We start from the raw sequence: 9,156 nt of genomic DNA on the forward strand, positions 1-9,156 counted from the left end.
TTCATCCTTATGAGGCAACAACCTTCTTCTCTGCAGCACACAAGCCGGGTTCACCTGCCATCAGAGTCCTTCAGTTTGATTGTGGTGTGGCTTGACTGAGAGGTTGCTAGGGGAGCCGCACGACTTTGCCACCCCCAACACCCACCCGCTGCTGCTTTCCAGGTTATTGCAGGAGAAGCTTTTGGAAACAAACCCATGGAATCCTGTACCAGACAGTCCAGTATTCACATAGAAGCAGGTGATGGCTGGATTAGGGCATGGAGCTTCTTGAATCTACCTTTGGACCCAACTATAATGTATATGCTCGTGGCCATGAAAGATGAGTTGCTATAGCTATCCCTGACTCCGAAAGCACACTCTTAAGTTACCATAGATATGCATCTCTTTGACATGCAGGCACAGTCTGTCCAGAAAACAACAAAATGCTGGGACAGGGGAGATGGTTGAAGAGCTAGTAGACATGTGCTCTGCATGCATGAGGCCCAGGATCAATCCTGGCCATCACACAGTCCACTGGATAATGCTTGCAGAGACTCCTAGCAATTAGCTGGGAGTAGCTCCTGAATACCTCCAAGTGGTCCATACACACCCCACAAAAGAATAAAATGGTGTATTTGTAGTGTATTTATATGGATACAGCACACTTTGCATTAAGTGCCTTTTCTTTCCAAGTTCTCTTTCTCATCTCATTGGTAATAACTGTCAAAGCAAGTCAGCCCTCCTGGTATCTGGGATCAGATTAAGCATTCCATCCCAAGGATCTGACTATCTTTGAATTGACCTTGGATAGATTTGTTATGTATGGGAATCTGTCTTCACTCTTAGCTTTGTGCTGTTTTGGTATTTTATATGGTAGCAAAAGACCAGACATATTTCAGTCAATACCACATCATGATATAACATTACTATATACAGATGAGGGAATTTGGGACCAGGGAGATATCTCAAAGGGCAGGAGCACAGACTCTACATGTTAGAGACCCATGTTCCATTGTAGGTAATATCCCAAGCGCCTTCAGAAGTGACCCCAAATATTGAGTTGGGAGTATCTAGGCACCCTGAGGGATGGGTGGCCACCAAATCAAAAATAAATGAATACAAGTGATCAAAACGTAGACATCTATTTTTTGTTTCCTTTTGGTCATACTCTTGGCTCTGCACTCAAGGATCATTCCTGGCAAGGCTGGGGGAACAATATAGGGTCGAAGATTGAATCTACGACAACTCATGAGAGACAAGCACTTTTCCCATTCTATTATCTCTCCAGCCCCTAAAAATTGGAGATCTTAAAATTACTAGGAAAAGTATAGAAGAATAGCAATGTGAATTTGAGATGGCTTAAATCATCTCAAATAATGTTAATTGGGGCTGGAGCGATAGCACAGTGGGTAGGACTTTTGTCTTGCACGTGGCCAACCCGGGTTCAATTCCCATTATCCCATATGGTCCCCTGAGCATTGCCAGGAGTAATTCCTGAGTGAAGAGCCAGGAGAAACCCCTGTGCATTACCAGGTGTGACTAAAGATAAAAAAAGAATAATAATATTAATTATGTTATAAAAATAATATAATGGAGTAAATAGATATTTTAAATGTCTGAATAATTCAACAAGTCATTACACTATTCCAAGACAAACTGTGAGCTAAGAAAAATATTTGCAATATATGTGACATGACAAAGATATCTGTAGAAAAGGTAAATATCCAAAAAGAGAAATGAAACAAACATAGAAAAGTAATTAGGAATAAAAACACAAATGACCACTGAAAAGATGGTTAATTTCTATAATGATCAAGGAAAGACAAATTTAAGCAAAATGAGGTGATATTTTTAATCCTATCACTTAGAAAAATCTTTTTTAAACATTTTTAGCACAGAAAAATCTTAAAGCTGTTAAAAACCTCAAAATTGGTGAGGGACAGGTAAACTGAACTCTCACTTATTGTTTGTACAAGGATAAACTGGGATGTCTCTATATTTAAGAGACACATTAAACTTCAAAAAAGCACATACTTCTTCATCCACAATTCTACTTATAGATCCTACTCTGACAGAAATTCTAGCACATATGCTCTGGGGAGCTATAAAACAATCTTGTCATAATATTCGTTATAGTTGTGAATACTGAGTCATCTATGATACAGATGGAGAGGGCAGCTAACATGGATAAGCTAGAATTGCACATCTCAGAATGGCTGTGTCTCCCGTATATAAAAAGCAAATGGAATAATTATTTACACAGCAGATGACTTCTATAAAAAATAACCAAACATATCAAACCATGGATTAGTATCAAGCACTGTTTAGAAGTGATGTTCAGGGCTTATCAGGGATGACCAGGGTCACCCCAGCTACGCTCAGGGGCCATCAGAACTTGCTAGAAGTGTTCATGGGGTCATACAGTACCAGGGATCAAACCAGCCACCTAAGCACACGAAGCATGTTCTCTGACCCCGGGCTATCTCCTGGCCTACCAAACCATATGAAAAATACATCTTCATGGATATCTATACATAAGAAAAAGCTTCTAAAGATATAAAATTTTCATGAAATGTCTCAAGTTACTTTGCTCAGTGAAGGGACTGAAATCACGATCAGAGATGATTTATAAAGAAACTTTATATTTGGACATAGTATTCTAGTTATTTTTTTAAACAAGGAAAGTGAATTTTTTGCAAAACTTACATCATATAATCTTGAAAAAATAAAGTGAAGGAAAAAAGTAGAATCTGGAGTTAGAAAAATCTTGCTTGACTTTCTACTTCCACACTGAAAAGTAATGTCTAAACATCACAGTTTTGCACACTTAGAGTGTAAATATTTATCTGTATCCAAGTACCTAGACTATTTAGATATGTTGGAGGCTAAATATCCTAGAATTTTTTATGGAAAGATGCCTAGATATTTCCATTTACTAGATTTGTAAATATCTAATTATGTAGCACTGTAGCAATGTCGTTATTCATCGATTTGCTTGAGCAGGCACCAGTAACATCTTCATTGTGAGATTTGTTGTTTCTGTTTTTGGCATATCGAATATGCCATGGGTAGCTTGCCAGGCTCTGCCATGCAGGCGGGATACTCTTGATAGCTTGCTGGACTCTCCAATACGGATGGAGGAACCGAACCCGGTTTGGCTGCGTGCAAGGCAAACGCCCTACCCGCTGTGCTATCACTCCAGTCCATCTAAGTATATATATAATATATATTCATGTACTACCTAGATAATATCTAGAACATACTATCACTCTATATTTGCAGACCAAATGAGTTAATAATTTGTATCACACCATACTAATTACATTAATGGTGAATGTTGAAAAAAAAATGTGATTCCTTCTCTTTCCATTCAATGAGAAAAGATTATGGAAGAGAAACCAAGCCCCAAATTCCCAAACAATTCAGAAACTTGGGGAAAAGTCTTGACTTTTCCCTAAGTCATAACCAAAAGTTTTAAAACTCTTTTCTTTTCAAGTCAAAGGAACTGAAGCGTTATTTCACTAATTACCTTAGAAAACTGGAGAGAAGAAAAAAGTTCTTTGAAAGAAGTTGGATTTTTTTTTTTGCCCTCTCTAACAACATTTCTAGCCACAGTAAAATTAAATAGCCCATTGTAAAGAGATAAAGTGTCCCCAATTGGGATATTACATTCTGAATAATCCTGTGGTTATTTCCAGTTTGAGTACCAAACTGTAACTCACTCTCGGAGGTTTGTCAGAATTACAAACAGCCAGAGCACAGTTTTATGAAGGACAGAAGGACCTCAGACTGAACCTGCCCAATTAAACAGATTGAATTTTAGCTGAAACTTCAGGCCAGGGCCATGCATTATTGTTTTACTACAAAATAAACATAAATTTACCCATGCACTGAAGCTTGCAGCTGGTGAAAAGTCTGAATTTTCCCAATGGAAATGTTTATTTATTTAACTCCGATTATAAAGCTAAAAAGGAATCTAATGCATCAAGGGCAGAAAAACGAAGAAAGAAAACATCTGTCCCAAAGATAAACATTTGGAACTAAATTCATTCCCAGTTATTTGTGACCTATTTTAATTTGAGTGAGATATAAGTACTTGAGGTACCTAGTTCCACAGAACAGATTTTACCTCAAAAATTCAATGTACCAACATAAAAGTAACAATGGAGATAAAATGTCTAGAAAAACACTTGGCCTAAAAAACATGTCTAAATCTATTACTAATACGAGAGGAAAATGGTTAATATTCATCTATATATTATAGAAAAGATAGTCATAAAAGAATAAGAATAGGATGAATATTGTAAGATTTTTGGTCATTGAGCTAGGTAGTTTAGAGATATACAGGAAAAAAATAAATAATCCCTTTCAAGAGTCATTTCTAGAGTGAGAAAGATAATATAGGACATAACACTAGACTGCTGCTGACCCCAGCTCCATCCCCAAATTCACATGAAGTATTGAGCGTCATAGCTCTAGAGGACCCCTGGGCCACTACCCTGCATCCTTGGGTCCTAACATTGAACTACTGGCCCAATTAGCCAAGAATTATACTCCAGAAACTCTTGAGTAGGACTTGCTCTGCCCCCCAAGAGCTACTTCTAGCTCTTAAGAATATTAAAAGTGAGAAACACTCTCTGTAGCCATAAAAAAACTATAGTCTTGGGTGACTGCAATAGTCCAGTGGGTAGGGCATTTGCCTTGCACACAGCGGACCCAGGTTCAATCCCCAGCAATCCATCTGATCCTCCAAGCATACCATAAGTAATTTCTAAGTGCAGAGTCAGAAGTAAGCCATGAACATCACTAGGTGTGATCCCCAAACAAAAGCAAATAAAAACAAACAAATGAACCCCCAATCCATACCGTCTTAAGAATATTTCTCATTTTTAGAACCATTCACTGTTGTGTATGTGGTGGCTTACTTGGCATTTGCACATCCAAAGGTCTGAGATCATCTCTTTTAGTCAGGGCATAATATTTAGAGTCTTCACTTAGCGCTCTCTCTTTTGCACACACAAAGACAAGCGCACATGCAATCACTCAAATGACCAGGTTGAGGAATCCAAAGCTGGCAGAAAATTATAGCTGCCCGTGCATGCTGTTACGATGAAATCTGAAGGACTTAGTCAACAGGTATCTCCTGCCTGGGAGAAAGGTAACGAATCCTGACAGGCAGGACACCTCTAGGACCTGAATCAAAGCAAATCCCCTCAGTTTCGAGGACTTCATCTTGGTTTTCCATGCAGCATGCCCCCCCTCCCGACTTTCCCGGGATCTGACTCTCAGCAGCATGTCCTCGCTCATCACCCTAGACACCGGCTCCACTATTCCAACCCACCCTTCACTGTTTCTACCCAATGCTTCCATTGTCTCCTTTTTTTGCCTCCCAGTCGCACCTATTCTTCCAAACTCACCATGAACACCACCTCCACACAACCTACCGGCCTCTCTGATGTCTTCCTTGATCTTCCCGGGTCTATGATCTTTGGAAACGCTGAGTCTCACATACACTCATCTGCTTTGTCTATGTCAGCGTCTCTCGGGAGGTGGATTGCAGTTCCTTTCTTTCTGGTCTGTCTGCAATCAAGAGACAAGGGTGAGGAATGGGAGCTGTCTCTAATGAAACTGTTTATCCAGCCCTTACTTCCTATGGGCTATAGCATTCTCCCCCCAGATTCACTTTCATCAATTATAGAACAAGGGGCTTTATCACTAAACACCTTAAAATTCCAGAAATGAACAAACAACTGGCATGTAGCTGGAATCCATGCATCCTAATTTCTTGCTTTCATATTTTCCACACTACTATTTATTTTTTGCCCTTAGTTGCCTGAACAAGGTACAGTTTTCTGCAACCCTTCACTTCTACCACTTAATTAGCAGTTGCCCATAAAGACCTGCCTCCAAAGAATGTAGTGAGAAGCATACAATAAGAAAGATCTGAAAGCACACTGAAGACCGTTTATTGAGCCCTCCAGATAAACAGGAGCAAAACAATTCACATTTCAAAGACATTAACTCTTTCGGGCCATAATCAAGCAATGGGTAATAAGGATCCTGATACTAAGCTTAGCTCCAATGCTATTTAATCAGAAAGATCCCTTTGAAATTCTGATCCTCTATGAAATACAAGTGTCAAGTTCTATTGCATTTCTTTCTTCAGGCCAATGGCCCCCTTTTAATCTCTTAGAATTTGTAAAATGCAATCTTTGTGCAGCTAATCTGATGATGATTTGAGAATGGATTTAACCTGAATATAAAGTACATTGCTCACGCAATAAATATAACATTGATGGATTTTTAATAAACTTGTTGTCTAAACACCATTACTTCTGTCATCTCTTTTCTAAATCATCCAAGCCCCTCTCTCCCAGCTTGTGGATTTCAGAAATTCATATTAAGTTCCAACCCTAGAAAACCTCGCCAAGACTCATACCCATGTCTGCCAGGGTTCCTCCAACCTCCAACCTCGGGAAAGATGCAGGAAAATTTTGATGTCAAATTCAGGAAGTGGTATGAAATTCTTACTGAAGCCTAGACAAATTGTTGGTATTTTCTTAAAGAAAAAAATCTGAATTTAACAGGCAGACTTTGGAAATGCATTTCCCTAGAATTTGACATGAAACTGGTAGAATCCGGTGGGTCCACCCGCATGGAGGGAGGGTCCAGATTTCACTGTGCAACCTTGTTGTGGAGTTGCTCTTTCCTTGAATTCTGGGCCCCACCCTCATCTACCACATGTCTCCCCCTGCTCTGTAATTTCACAGAGAAACCAAGAGACGCTTCCTTGCCAAACTCCATACAAGGAGGGTTCTGTCTTGCTCTCTTAGTGGTTGGCCAAGGAGTCTGGATGTCTTTGTTAAGTCATTCAACTGGCTTCAAAGCTCATAAAAAGTAAAACATATACTTGAGTGTGCGTACACACACACACACACACACACACACAACTCAATATTTCAGTTTTACTCACCAAGTAAATATGCATTGATTTTTGAAGTAGTCTAAAAACCAATCATTATTTGAAGATTTAGAGAGCAAAACTGCAGAGACTTTTATTCAAAATAGCTTCACTTCCAAAAAATATATTTTTATTTCGATATAAATTTCACAAATCATAGTGCACATGAAAGGTATCAAATAGACTTCTAAGGTTGACTTTCAATATTTTTAAACTCATTATTAATGGCATACCTAATTTGCTAAAGAAACTTTTGAGACTGATTTTCCTTGCTAATTAAGACTAGGCAGCATGTATAGAATGTATTACATGTTTAAAATTTACTTTAGTTCTGTATTGATAAAAAGATAAACTGAACAAGACTAATGATTCTAGAAATTACATAAAATGCTCAGAAGTCTTTTGCTGCTAAAAAGGTTTAAACACAAAATTGCAGCCTCCCTTTCTGGAAAAAAATAAGCCACTATGACTCATTATTCAACTAGAGAAACTGTTCTTCCTTCAGTAAACTGGTATGCTATAAAGAATAATATTTTGTAGGTGCTGAAGTGATAGTACATTGGTTAGGGCACTTGCCTTGTGTGTGGCCAACCTCGGTTCGATCCCTGGAACCCCATATGGTCCTCTGAGCACTGCCAGGAGTAAGACCTGAGTGCAGAACCAAGAATAACCCCAGAGCACCTCCAGGTGTTCACCCCAAAACAAGATAACTACATAAATAAAAATAATAATATTTTGTAGAAGTATATTGATCTAGATTTATAGCAATAAGATGCACATTGTCCAGTAATGTAAAAAGCAGTGATTCCATTGTTATTATGCTTGATTCTACAGTCAGCAAGTGTGAATCATCCTGATTTGGAAGTGACTCATTCATTAAGTAAGGTCATTTAAACCAGGTTTACATAAGTTTTTATGGTTCTTAAACTAAATTTCAGAGGCCAGGACTCAGCTCAGCAACTAAAGCATTTGATTGACGCCACTATCCTGCCCAGGTTAGGTGATGAGTATGAAAAGCTGTTGCCATTTCTGTCATTGGTCACAATGATTGGTCTTAACATTTTTTATAATGGGTCTATATCTTTTCCAGTGGCATTCCTCTTAATGATTTTCCTGGACAGTTTTAGCACAGTTCAGTGCTATATGCCTCTACAGTCACCTTGTAGAGGAATAGTTAACATCCAGTCAGCACTTTATAAATATACCGAAGTTGCAAAGAGAAGAGTCAAAATTTCTAAAAGACTGTCAGATTGGGCTCTTCTTAGTAACACTCACAATGCCCCTACAAAGAATGTGATAAATGTTAGCAGTGTTCAGGACTTGCTATTATTGGAAAACTCAGTTCTCTCCTCATCCTGTCTTATGAATATTTCCCTTATTCAAAGCCAGACTGAACCTTGTTCACCATTTGCTCAAATAGTACTAGATACCTGGTAAGTGCTCCACTATTCTCATTTATATTTACAGACACATATTGGTTATAGAAAAACTATCCCAGAATTTAAAAATGGAACAAAAACTAAAACCTAATAATAATGAATAACTTGAATCACAGCCTGGATGATGGAAACACTTGCAAAGGTGTCCATGTATATCTACCTAGAAAATAAATTATTCATTTTACTAGATTTACATAATCCAGAAAAGCGCAAAGTGTTTTGCCCACATCACCTTCTTGCTGTTTGTAGTTTCTACATTATTTCCTTGTTCCCTTGTAATCCCTGGGAAATAAGTAAAAATTTTAAATGTTTATCCTGTATCTTCCTTATGGAGGTTGTTGTGGGAAGTGTATTTAATGACAGAGACCTGCAGAATGAGGGCTCACATATGTGAAGTGTCCAGTGAAAACTACTATTAGTAGTTCCTGAAGCATTTTCACCCAGGAGCACCAAGCACCATGAAGCAAATCATTGGTAAGAGAGTAGACAGTGGAAGTCTATATGACAATAAAAGACATATACATGTAGGCACAAGTTGTTGGCTTTGCAGTACAGTCTGCCTTTCATGTATAAAGACAAGAATTTGATCATTGATACTGAGTATGGTCATTGATACTGAGTACAACCAAGTGTTCAATACCCAGCACATAGAGCCAAGGGGTGTGTGTGTGTGTGTGTGTGTGTGTGTGTGTGTGTGTGTGTGTGTGGTGTGTGTGTGTGTGTGTGTGTGTGTGTGTGTGTGTGCTAGCTCCAGTGAGCAGCAAATGTGTGCAAGAT

The sequence above is a fragment of the Sorex araneus genome, chromosome 6 (genome assembly GCF_027595985.1).
Source record: "Sorex araneus isolate mSorAra2 chromosome 6, mSorAra2.pri, whole genome shotgun sequence".
NCBI lineage: Eukaryota > Metazoa > Chordata > Mammalia > Eulipotyphla > Soricidae > Sorex > Sorex araneus.